At 45.1% G+C, this 13,710-nt stretch overlaps 1 long non-coding RNA gene across 1 annotated transcript in view; it reads right to left on the bottom strand.

The window, feature by feature from the left end:
• Positions 1–931: 931 nt before the first annotated feature.
• LOC143990026 (uncharacterized) overlaps positions 932–13,710 on the bottom strand; it is a 50,426-nt gene continuing 37,647 nt past the window's right edge. Inside the window, exon 2 of the long non-coding RNA XR_013277112.1 lies at positions 932–1,220. This is a non-coding gene — a long non-coding RNA (uncharacterized LOC143990026). The remainder of the gene's footprint in view (positions 1,221–13,710) is intronic.

Raw genomic sequence — 13,710 nt, 5'->3', positions numbered from 1 at the left:
ACGAGCGGTTTTCCCAATAGGAATTGGTTCCATCAGAAATATTTAGAACATGTTCTATTTCTAGGTCCGTCAGAATTTTCAACGTAAAAAGTCCGATGATAAAAAGCCACAAATGTGGGAAATTAACCTTTAATTGCCATTTTAGCCTGTGTGTGCCACCTTCTTTGTCTGTACCAAGGCCAAACATTCCAGGGTATGTCAACTTTTGATCAGGGCCATTTGGGTGATTTCTGTTATCATTATGATTTAAAAAGGATCCAAAAAAACTATGTGTTAATAAAAGGCATCAGGTGATTGCTATCCTTAAATAAAAGACAATTTTTTTTGGCACACAGAGCCCTGCAACCAATACGCATGGATGACCTAACTCGCGACATTATAGTCAAACCCCATTTTTACGCTGTAGAAGAAGAGGTGATTGTCATGGTTATGCAATAGTTTGTCTGCTTACCTGTTCCCATGTGTTCATCCCACCTAGCCCCCTGTCTATCAGGAACAACAATCAAAGAAGTCAAGGTACTCTCATCCTCCGTGATGCAGACACCTGGATTGAGGACACTGTTAGCCTCCTCAGCTCTCTATGGATCTGGACTTTAGGGATACGTGCCCTTTTCTTGCCTTACATCAGTTAGTCCTTTTGTTATCTTTCAATTGGTCTCCCAAATTCCAATGGGGACACCTCCTGGGAATAGGAATTTACATGGGTCCACCATTTCTCATTGATTAACTGTGCCTTTAACTTGTAATTCCCCTAGTTAATCGACAAGAACTGGACCTCTCTCTACCATTCAGCAAATTTTCACTTGACTATATAGCCTTATAAGAACTAAAATGTGTCATAATGGTGTTGCCTGGGGTCTTCTTCTAGGGAATGAGGTACTTCAGACTCTGGGATGTTTTCAGAAACCATGAAATCAGACTGAGACAGAAGTACATTTTATTCACACTTGTTTAATAAACATAAAAAGAACAAACCTAGTCAACACATAGCCAAAGTTCAGTAACCAGAATGGATCATCAGCCAAGCCAGGAGTCAGGGATCAAAGTAGTGGAACAGCAAGCAGGATCTGTAGCCTGAAGGGATGTCAGCAAAGCCAGTCTTTAAACAGGAACGCAGGAGATAGTTTCTTGTGATGTGACCAAGGTGAAGGCAGAACTCCTCTGGACTGGACGGCTTAAGTAGGCAGGACTGACGAGCAGGATCATCAACAGCTGGGTAACTGTGGAGAGAGATGGGAGCTGGCAATTAGCCGACAGCTGAACCCAGCCCTGACAGATACATACCTAACATTTTTTTTTGTTGGGCCCTCATGGCTTCTTTCTCATCGCTTGCCTATGGCACGTGACCCCATGTTATTTTTTTCTTCATGGGGTCACTCGCTGGTGGTCAGGGGCAGCGTGGGGGTGGCCGTTGAGGCCCTACTCCTATCACATTTGCAGAGACTGGGCTAAGAGGAAAAGAGGGTTAGGGCCAGGACACCCTTAAGCAGTTGCAATTTCAATTGGCAGACTCCGAGACTTAAGCAGAAGGACAGCCATACAGGGAAAGGCCCCAGCAAGGTGCCACTTCTGCACATGCAGGATTGCTGTCTCCTATGGTAACAGTGCTTAAACAGTTCCTAACTCAAAGTAACAGTTCTCTCATCTGTACTACAACTTCTCCTTGTAGTTCTTCAGCCCTCTTGAGCTCCTGGTCTCTCACTGGACCTTCTGATTTGCTCAGGGGTCAAGTCCTGGGAAAAAAAGTGTGGGAACTCCCACCCAAGATCCATTCCCCCACCAAAAAATAAAAAAAAATAAACAAAAAGGTACGCTCATATGCATATATACTTCACAGAAAATACAGTACAACATTTATTGTAAAGTGCCAGTTTACAAAAACAAAATAACACGGCAAACAAAACATTCAACACAATGGGTGATGATCTTTCCCTCGCAGGGAATTTCTACCACAAATACACCCTGTTCCACATTCTGTTACACAGCCCATTAGAAAATATCCCACAAACAGGAATAAGTATTGGCAGAGTATTGAAGAGTATTGGCAGGGTTTTGCAGAGTATTGATAGGGTATTGCAGAGTGTTGGCAGGGTATGTATTGAAGAGTATTGGCAGAGTATTGCAGAGTATTGGCAGGGTATTGCAGAGTATTGCAGAGTATTGGCAGGGTATTGCAGAGTATTGGCAGGGTATGTATTGGCAGGGTATTGCAGAGTATTGATAGGGTATTGCAGAGTATTGGCAGGGTATTGCAGAGTATTGGCACAGTATTGCAGTGTATTGATAGGTTATTGCAGAGTATTGACAGGGTATGTATTGTAGAGTATTGGCAGAGTATTGTAGAGTATTGGCAGGGTATGTATTGGCAGGGTATTGCAGAGTATTGATAGGGTATTGCAGAGTATTGGCAGGGTATGTATTGCAGAGTATTGGCAGGGTATTGCAGAGTATTGATAGGGTATGTATTGTAGAGTATTGATAGGGTATTGCAGAGTATTGGCAGGGTATTGCAGACTATTGGCAGGGTATTGCAGAGTATTGGCAGGGTATTGCAGAGTATTGGCAGGGTATGTATTGGCAGGGTATTGCAGAGTATTGATAGGGTATTGCAGAGTATTGGCAGGGTATGTATTGGCAGGGTATTGCAGAGTATTGATAGGGTATGTATTGTAGAGTATTGATAGGGTATTGCAGAGTATTGGCAGGGTATTGCAGACTATTGGCAGGGTATTGCAGAGTATTGGCAGGGTATGTATTGGCAGGATATTGCAGAGTATTGATAGGGTATTGCAGAGTATTGGCAGGGTATTGCAGAGTATTGGCAGGGTATGTATTGCAGAGTATTGGCAGGGTATTGCAGAGTATTGAAAGGGTATTGCAGAGTATTGATAGGGTATGTATTGCAGAGTATTGGCAGGGTATTGCAGAGTATTGATAGGGTATGTATTGCAGAGTATTGGCAGGGTATTGCAGAGTATTGATAGGGTATTGCAGAGTATTGGCAGGGTATTGCAGAGTATTGGCAGGGTATTGCAGAGTATTGATAGGGTATTGCAGAGTATTGGCAGGGTATTGCAGAGTATTGGCAGGGTATTGCAGAGTATTGGCAGGGTATTGCAGAGTATTGGCAGAGTATTGAAGAGTATTGGCAGGGTATTGAAGAGTATTGGCAGGGTATTGCAGAGTATTGGCAGGGTATGTATTGGCAGGGTATTGCAGAGTATTGATAGGGTATTGCAGAGTATTGGCAGGGTATTGCAGAGTATTGGCAGGGTATGTATTGCAGAGTATTGGCAGGGTATTGCAGAGTATTGATAGGGTATTTATTGCAGAGTATTGGCAGGGTATTGCAGAGTATTGATAGGGTATGTATTGCAGAGTATTGGCAGGGTATTGCAGAGTATTGATAGGGTATTGCAGAGTATTGGCAGGGTATTGCAGAGTATTGGCAGGGTATGTATTGCAGAGCATTGGCGGGGTATTGCAGAGTATTGATAGGGTAGTGCAGAGTATTGGCAGGGTATTGCAGAGTATTGACAGGGTATTGCAGAGTATTGGCAGGGTATTGCAGAGTATTGGCAGGGTATTGCAGAGTATTGATAGGGTATTGCAGAGTATTGGCAGGGTATTGCAGAGTATTGATAGGGTATTGCAGAGTATTGGCAGGGTATTGCAGAGTATTGATGGGGTATTGCAGAGTATTGGCAGGGTATTGCAGAGTATTGGCAGGGTATTGCAGAGTATTGGCAGAGTATTGAAGAGTATTGGCAGAGTATTGAAGAGTATTGGCAGGGTATTGCAGAGTATTGGCAGGGTATGTATTGGCAGGGTATTGCAGAGTATTGGCAGGGTATTGCAGAGTATTGGCAGGGTATTGCAGAGTATTGGCAGGGTATGTATTGGCAGGGTATTGCAGAGTATTGGCAGGGTATTGCAGAGTATTGGCAGAGTATTGCAGTGTATTGATAGGGTACTGCAGAGTATTGGCAGGGTATTGCAGAGTATTGGCAGGGTATTGCAGAGTATTGGCAGGGTATGTATTGCAGAGTATTGGCGGGGTATTGCAGAGTATTGATAGGGTATTGCAGAGTATTGATAGGGTATTGCAGAGTATTGGCAGGGTATTGCAGAGTATTGGCAGGGTATTGCAGAGTATTGATACTGATAGGGTATTGCAGAGTATTGATAGGGTATTGCAGAGTATTGATAGGGTATTGCAGAGTATTGGCAGGGTATTGCAGAGTATTGATACTGATAGGGTATTGCAGAGTATTGATGAGCATTGGCAGGGTATTGCAGAGTATTGATGAGTATTGGCAGGGTATTGCAGAATGCAACTTACACACCAGTGACTGACCTCCTGGTATTCTCTTCCCTTCTGTTCTCGGGGGAGCCGGAGAAGTAAACTGGAAACGTGCAGCGGCTGTGGCCCCAGGAGGCACTGGGTAGAGGGGAGCGGGGGGGACAGTCCGGAACTCCGGAACCAAGCAGGCGCGCAGCGTGTGTCACACTGACTCATGCCAGTGCGTGCCCACGTGCACGGCCGAAGTCATGTGACCGGTTGCTAGATGCGGAGCGGCTCCTGCCTAGCAACCAGTCACTCGGCGGCTGAGGAGAGGCGCGGACTACGCGCTGCATAGCCTCAGCCCTCAGACAGCTAATGGGAACGGCGTTCCCGCTGTGGAAATAGTACGGGAACGCCGTTCCCATGCGTTCCCGCAGCACTCGAGCCCTGGATTTGCTACTCTGAATCCCTGAAGCTCCTCAAAACTTTTGCGGTGGTATCTGCCTCAAGCGTCACCCACGCTTCCCAGTTGGGTCCTTTGCTTGACACTTCGGATACCTTCAAGCTTCACCCCTGCTGACCGGCTTGGTCCCTAGCTTGGCACACAAGACTGCTCTTCAAGCATCACCTCCACTGGTTGGGTCCCTGACTTGATCACCGCCTGAGGTTTCCCGATTCTCCACCATGCCGTTCGGTAAGAATACCGCTTCGGTACTTGCTTCAGTTACTCACTGTGGTTCCTGGTAAAGGCGATTGGTCCCTTTTGTGGCAACAGCTTCCCCTCCACCTCCGACCAGGACAGGCTCTCCGGCTGGCAGAACTGTCACCCCCGGCCGGACCGCATGCCGCAGTCCCTACCCTGCGCTGCCCTCCTACCTCTGGAAAGACCCTCACACAGCCTGGCAGCCTGATGCCACCAGGATAGACCCAACCTACGACCTTGCAGCCTGGGGCTTACGACACACGTCCACCCAGATGGCAGTATGGGTGGCACACAAGAACCTGAATCACCTGACCTCCCCCAAATATATAGGCTCTCCCAGCAGGCCAAGGGATTCAAAAAAATACCCCATATACCCATAACCTGACCTTGAGTTGTCCTTCTCAATCTAATACCTCCAAGTGCCCGGCTACCTAGTGGTAGAAGAGAAAAGTACAACCAGGCCAAATTTAAGGAGAAATCAAAGGATCCCTAGCAATTAACTACAGTAGCTACTCCTGACAAGGAACTTAGCGAGGAGCACCCTGACTAAACCCTAGGGCGCTACACACCTTAAAGACAGATGTAATTCTCTTATAAGAGACGCACTTCCCTGTTTCATATAGTCCCTCATTCATCCTTAAGCGCTACCCACAATTCTTCCTAGCAATTGCGGAGAATAAAACAAAATGAGAAGCAATCTGTTTCTCCAAACAACTTAAAGTGGAGGGCCAGTTATAAAAAAAAAAAAAAATAAAAAAAAAAAAGTCAGCAGCTGCAAACACTGCAGCTGCTGACTTAATAAACACACTCACCTGTCCAGGGCGCCCGCGATGTCGGCCGCCCGAGGCCGACCCGTCCCTCGGCTCTCGGGTCCCGGCGCCGCCATCCCTTGTAAGGGAAACAGGCAGCGGAGCCTTATGGCTTCACTGCCCGTTTCCTACTGCGCATGCGCGAGTCCCGCAGCTACTGCGCATGCGCGAGTCCCGCAGCGCTTTCTGAATGGGACGCGCTGTGTTCTGGAACACACAGTTCCCAGAACACAGCGCGACTCATTACCCAGAAGACGCCGCGACGAATACAGAAGACAGAAGATCTCCGCGGAGGAGGAAGAGGAAGATTAGGAGAAAGTGCCTAGCAACAGGCATTTCTGGTAAGTAAAAAAAAAAATGTTTTTTCATTTTTTTTTTTTTTAGATTTTTTGTAATTTTTAACATTTTTTTGTTTTTCAGGGTGGCCCTCCCCTTTAATTTATTCCCCTCAGAGGTTCTTAGAGATCCCAAAGGTCATTATTTTCTGGTTGTTGGCACGATAGATTGAGGTGACCTACACATTTTATCATTCTATACACCTAATAAGGGTCAAGGAAGGTTTTTTGAATCCATGACACGCACTTTGAAGCCTTATTTTAAAGGCCCTGTAATCCTAGGAAGAGATTCAAACTTACCATTCGACCCCTCCTTAGACAAGTCAAATAGGGCGACCCCAAAATTCAAACGCCCCCCAGACAGAGCTTAAAAATAGCGATGCTGAAGAACTCAGTTGGCTTGGTAGATATATGGAGGGAAATGAATCCACATGTTAAAGATTATAAACATTTCTCTGTTCCACATTGCACCCATACCACCAGGAGAGACCACATCTTTCTACAATCTGCAGCTATTCCATTGGCGACCACCTCCAAAATACGAGACACCTCCCTATCAGATCACTCTCAAATAATTCTCTGACGCCCCTTAGGGGTAAAGGGTCCATTTAAATGGCATCTTAATGAGGCCCTCCTGAGCAACTCTGTTCATTGTACAATTTTAGAAAAAGCCCTGAGAGAGTATTTCACAGAGAATGACAATAATACCGTTTCACCAGGGACACTGTGGGCAGCTCATGAGGCAGTGATGAGAGGGAAAATCATCCAGATTTCCTCACAGTTGAAACGCGAGCGCGGTGCTGAAATTCAGAAGCTGACAGAGGAATTCCTCTTGGTAAGCAAACGCCACAAAAGCAACCCTACTCCTTTCAGTCTGTCCCGGCTAGATGCGGCTCGAGTACAACTTAATCTAGCCCTGACCACAGCAGAGGAAAAAAAACAATAAAGATGGACAGGCGCAAAATTCTACTCACAAAAAGATAAGATTGGCTCTAAATTACCGGTAGCAGCAAAACTTAGTCCCAAACCATATACCCTTTCCTTCCCCAAAATCCGCACCGCAACAGGTGATCTGACTCATTCGGATCATGGAAACTTTCCAAGAGTTCTACTCAAGGTTATATAATGACTGCCCGTCCCCCAATCCTAGTAAATTGGAGACTTTCCTCCGAGACATCCCCCTCCCAAAATTATCACATAAGCAGAAAGAATTTCTTGACAAACCCTTCTCATCAGAGGAGGTCCTGGAGGTCATTAAAGTGGAAGTAAACCCATCGATTTAATAGTTTTAAAACCAGTGACATTCCTGGCATGCTGGAAATGCCAACTGTTACATTGGTTGTGCGCTCTCAACCAAACGGTCAAATCAGCCAATGGTTGGTGTCATAACTGTACACATGTGCAGCATCGTGGCAGTTGAAGATTAAGCAGAGGCCAAGATGGCAACTTCCTTGGCTGAAAATTCTAGGAGGGCTTACTTCCACTTAAGTCACTGAAACCAGCCTCCTCCCCAGGGTTTGATGGTTTTTTGGTATGTATAAGAAATTTCTAAAGAACAATGTAATTCGGCAAGACTGTGTATGGTAGTTGTGCCACATCCGATAATGAAACTACATCAAAAAGACCCCTAGTGGTGGACTTTACTTGCACGTACAATCAAAAATTACAAATCGAAAACAATTAACTTTCTTTATTGAATAAGTATAAAATCAGATAAAAATATAGAATTGATACATATCTTAAGAGTTTGTAACAGTAGCAAAACGCATTACTATACAAAATCAACTATACAAGCGATCACCCTACGCGTTTCGGAGCTGAAAATAGTCTCCTTCTTCAGGGGTATAAGTATGACATAGGATATAATTCTATTAAAGAGCAGATAACAAAGTATTAAAACACGCAAATGATGGAACACAGAGGGTCAAAAAAGATAAATTTCAATTTGTACTTACATGACCAAGTATAGTAACAATTGAATGTATCTCACAATTTGAATTAAAAGCAACGAACAATATTGGATGGACTGCGTGTCTTGCCAGTATCCAAGGCTTCCCAAGGTGAAAAGGGGAAATAGTAAATCAGTAACGTGTCGTTTGTAATTCGGGTTGCTTAGTCTCTTATTGTTGCCCAAGGCAAAAGAAATCCTGTATAAACCTCCCCTGAGAGACCCCTGCAAAGAAAACAAAGGGGAGTAGTTGTTAACTGGGCCGATACCAGGGAAACACTGGGGCGGGCAATAAAATGCCGGGTCCAAGAAAATAGAGGGAAAATCACATAGACGTGGACAAAACAGCAGATTACTAAAATGTATGTAGATACATAGATTTTAGTAATTTGCTGTTTCGTCCACGTCTATGCATATGTGGTTTTCCCTCTATTTTCTTGGACCCGGCGCGGTTCTTTAATTTCCTCCAGGATGACGCTCCCCTGGGGAATGATTTAAACTCAGTCTTTGTCTCGATCATCCTCAAACCGGGGAAAGATGTGAGTGATGTCAGTAACTATCGTCCAATTTCCCTTATTAACAATGATCTCAAGATTGTGACGAAAATTCTTGCAATGGGACTATCAAGCTTTATTCCAGGATATATCCTCAAAGACCAGTTGGGTTTTATCCTTGGGAGACAGGGTCCAGACCAAATTAGGAGAGCCATTTATGTAATTTCTCTACTGCAATCCCATTGGGATGGAGGGGCCCCGCAAGAAGGCTTTCTGTTATCAATTCTACAGAAAGCCTTAGGCCGCGTACACACGGGCGGACTGTCTGTCCAACTTAGTCCGCTGAAACACATTTCAGCGGACAGTCCGCTCGTGTGTGGGCTTCAGCGGACTTTTTCAGCGGACAGTCTGGCGGACTAAGTCTTTCGTAATTTCCGTAATACAGTCCGTCCAACTTTGGTTTCAGCGGACAGTCCGCTCGTGAGTAGGCTAGTTCGACGGACTAAGTATGGCGCATGCTCAGAAAGGATTTACACGGCGAAAGGTTGCATTGCAGTGTATTGGACGTCGTATTTCTAGTCCCGTCGTACGTGCTGTACACGTCATCGCGCAAGCTTTCAGCGGACTGTCTGTTCATCGTGTGTGGTCAAGTCCGTTCATTCGAAAGTAGGACGGACTGTCTGTCGGATTGTCTGACGGACTTAGTTGGCCAGACAGTCCGCCCCGTGTGTACGCGGCTTTAGACTCCGTTTCCTGGTCATACCTTTTGGAAATGCTAGAAAGGTGGGGTTTTGGTCCTAAATTCTTAAGAATTATTCATTCTCTGTACACTAATCCTAGTGCTCAAATTCGCTTGATGGCCCACTACGCTTTTCACATAAAAAAAAAGGGACTAGGCAAGGTTGCTCCCTATCCCCCATAATATTTGCAATCGATATTGAAACCCTAGCTATAGCCATTAGATCTCACCCCGACATTAAAGGAGTATTTTGTGGTCCTAAGGAGAATAAATGTGCGCTGTTCGCAAGGCGACATGCTGCTTTTCATGACCTCACCACTGATATCAACCCCCAATATATTTCAGCTACTTCAAGATTTTGGTTCCATCTCATGCCTTAAAGTCAATGTGTCCAAATCAGTTGCTTTAAAAGTATCAGTTCCCCCTAGATTAGTGGATAAGCTAAAACAACTTTTTCCATTTTCCTTGGCAACTGATATAATTCCATATTTAGGAATCAAATTTTCTAACAGTATAGGCAAACTGTACACAGCCAATTACCCTCCCTTGTTTTGAAAATTAGAAGAGGACTTAAAATGTGGTTTATCCTGGTTGGGTAGGATTAATGTTATTAAGATGACATTACTACCATGTTTATTATACCTATTTCGCTCCCTCCCCATACCTATCAAGAAATTACCTCTCTCCAAAGTTCAATATGAAATCATCAACTTTGTCTGGGGGGAGGGGAGGGTCATCGGTGTGCTAAAGAAGTTTTATTTTGCCTGAAAAATCAGGGTGGTATGGGACTCCCCAACTTGTGGTGGCATTACCAGCCAGCGCCACTGGCCCAATTCTCTATAGTATATTCCAGGGGCCCCAAACCTGATTGGGTCTCTATAGAAAGACAGGCAGTCCCCTGCCACACGATTAATTATCTCTTGTTGAGGCCCCCTAAAAAGAGACTCACTGTTTTGTCACCTACTCTTTCCCACTCTCTAGTGCTATGTGATGCACTTCATAAACAGGCTTCATGATATCTAATATAAGGCCCCATTCCCATATATTTCACAACCTGACTTTTACCCCCCCCCCCCCCCCCCCATAGGAATATCCTTGCAATTCGTTGGTGGCTGAATAAGGGACTATTCAGAATAGGCCACTTTTTTTTACCTCAGTTGGTGCTATCTCTTTGAGATACTGTATTAGTAAACTGGAAATGCCGAACACTGAGAAATTTAGGCTCTGCCACATTACACATTTCTTACACGCAAGTTAGTCAGACAAACCTGAACCCCCAAAACCTACAATCTATGAACAATGATGCTCCAACATTATGCATCAGAGGGGAGGCATCTCCATCATATATTCCTCTCTGGCAGACAACGTGGATATTCCCTCGTACGCCCGAGCCTGGGAGTCTGATTTGGAAATCCATCTAGATCCCGAAAAGTGGTTCCAATCATTCTGACGTTCCTATAAAGGTATCATGAATATCTCTCTAATTGAAGCAAGTATCAAAATCTTCACTAGATGGTACCTGTCAGATTGGCCAGGATCTACCCGGATGGTTCCCCCCTGTGCTAAGGAGGGTGAAATAATGTGGGTTCTATGTACCATATTTGGTGGACATGCCCCCATATTAGAAGTTATTGGAATAAGTTCTTTCAAATATTACGGAAAGTAATGGGCATGTCAGTGCCTGTAGACCCCTCATTGGCCCTCTTGAGCCCCAGGGTAAACAAAACCCCAAAACATACGCAGATCCTGATCTTTTTTTTTATGTTTCTGGAAGCTAAAACCACGTTCTCAATTCTAGCAACAAAGCTGAAATCTCCTGGATCATGTGCTAGAGACAAATTGTAGCTAGGCTTCTAGATAAAGTTCAGCGGTTTGAAGAAGTTTGGGAACCTTGGGCACTGTATAATAAGGTTTCTCTATTCCCGGGTCGTACATCCCCCTAGATGGATTCTCCAGGAAGTAATGCCCTCTCCACTTTCCTCTTTGGAGGTCTTTCCATTGTCTCTTTCCTCTCTTTTCTTCTTCTCATAACATTCTCATTTTGTTTTTTTTTTTGTTTTTTTTTATACTTATCCCTCAGGGCTATATAGCGACCAGTTGGTGACATATTGGATTCGAATTGAATTTTCTTTGGACATACAGTGGTGCGAAAAAGTGTTTGCCCCCTTCCTCATTTCCTGTTCCTTTGCATGTTTGTCACACTTAAGTGTTTCGGAACATCAAACCAATTTAAACAATAGTCAAGGACAACACAAGTAAACACAAAATGCAATTTGTAAATGAAGGTGTTTATTATTAAAGGTGAAAAAAAATCCAAACCATCATGGCCCTGTGTGAAAAAGTGATTGCCCCCCTTGTTAAAACATACTATAACTGTGGTTGTCCACACCTGAGTTCAATTTCTCTAGCCACACCCAGGCCTGATTATTGCCACACCTGTTCACAATCAAGGCATCACTTAAATAGGAGCTGCTTGACACAGTAAGGTCCACCAGAAGATCCTTAAAAGCTACACATCATGCCGAGACCCAAAGAAATTCAGGAACAATTGACAAAGAAAGTAATTGAGATCTATCAGTCTGGAAAGGGTTATAAAGCCATTTCCAAAGCTTTGGGAATCCAGCGAACCACAGTGAGAGCCATTATCCACAAATGGCGAAGACATGGAACAGTGGTGAACCTTCCCAGGAGTGGCCGGCCGCCCAAAATTACCCCAAGAGCGCAGCGACGACTCATCCAAGAGGTCACAAAAGACCCCACAACAACGTCCAAGGAACTGCAGGCCTCACTTGCCTCAGTTAAGGTCAGCGTTCATGCCTCCACCATCAGGAAAAGACTGGGCAAAAATGGCCTGCATGGCAGAGTTCCAAGGAGAAAACCACTGCTGAGCAAAAAGAACATCAAAGCTCGTCTCAAATTCTCCACAACACATCTTGATGATCCCCAAGACTTTTGGGACAACATTCTGTGGACCGATGAGACAAAAGTGGAACTCTTTGGAAGGTGTGTGTCCAAGTATATCTGGCGTAGAAGGAACACTGCATTTCATAAAAAGAACATTATACCAACAGTAAAATATGGTGGTGGTAGTGTGATGGTCTGGGGCTGTTTTGCTGCTTCAGGACCTGGAAGACTTGCCGTGATAAAAGGAACTATGAATTCTGCTGTCTACCAAGAGATCCTGAAGGAGAATGTCCGACCATCTGTTCGTGTACTCAAGCTGAAACGAACTTGGGTTCTGCAGCAGGACAATGATCCTAAACACACCAGCAAGTCCACCACCGAATGGCTGAAGAAAAACAAAATGAAGACTTTGGAGTGGCCTAGCCAAAGTCCTGACCTGAATCCTATTGAGATGTTGTGGTATGACCTTAAAAAGGCCGTTCATGCTCAAAAACCCTCTAATGTAACTGAATTAGGACAATTCTGCAAAGATGAGTGGGCCAAAATTCCTCCAGGACGCTGTAAAAGCCTCATTGCACGTTATCGCAAACGCTTTGTTGCAGTTGTTGCTGCTAAGGGTGGCCCAACCAGTTATTAGGTTTAGGGTGCAATCACTTTTTCACACAGGGCCATGATGGTTTGGATTTTTTTTCACCTTTAATAATAAACACCTTGGGGGCGTGGCCGGATGGGTGGAGCGGAGTGAGTGAGTGTGTGAGGAAGACGCCGTGTGTATCTCCCTCCCAAGCCCCCATGGCGAAAGCGTGGAGCGCTTAAAGTTACGGCCGGGTGCAGTGCAAGGAGGGCTGGAGTTGAGCAGCATAGCTGGACACTGGACGGGAGGAGGAGCGACGGCGTGACACTACCTTATCGTGCCAAGCTCTCGGGGATCCCCGCTGACTTCCGGGTTCCGTGTCCCGACGGCCGAAGTGAAGTACGAGCTCACGAGTACCTCCGACCAACGCCGAACCATCTACCGAGAAGACACCGCTTACATCAAACCACCGAAGGTTCCCCCGCTCCCCGGCAAGCCGCAACAGGAGGAAGGAGGTAAGCGGCGGGATTGAGGGGAGGAAGAAACCGGCAGTCTGAGGGACATTGTAGGTGGTGATCTGGTGGAGAAAGCTGGGACACAATGATGCCTGTGATGCCTGTGGACTGGTAATACTTAATCAGGAGGGCACCGAAGGGGGTAAGAAACATTTACATTCTCCTGTCAGTTTGTCTCCTCTGGATGTCTGGATGCCCGGATCCCTTCGCCTTGTGTATGTGTCTGCTAGACTAATCTATTAGCCTGGGTAATATACGTAAAGGAATACCTCCTGGAAAAGAAAAAAAAAAAACCCGAACATTTTTGTAAGCAGTTTCCAGGAATATCTGAATCTGTGGCCTGTGGATTGACTATAAGGCTAGCTCAGTGCATCATTAATTTTTCAACTGAGGGATGGTGTTTG

Source organism: Lithobates pipiens, unplaced genomic scaffold (assembly GCF_037356315.1).
Source record: "Lithobates pipiens isolate NorthernLeopardFrog02 unplaced genomic scaffold, aLitPip1_a1.2 Scaffold_18, whole genome shotgun sequence".
Lineage (NCBI taxonomy): Eukaryota > Metazoa > Chordata > Amphibia > Anura > Ranidae > Lithobates > Lithobates pipiens.
The sequence above is the reverse complement of the archived record's forward strand: the minus strand, read 5'-3'. Positions and strand labels throughout refer to the sequence as shown.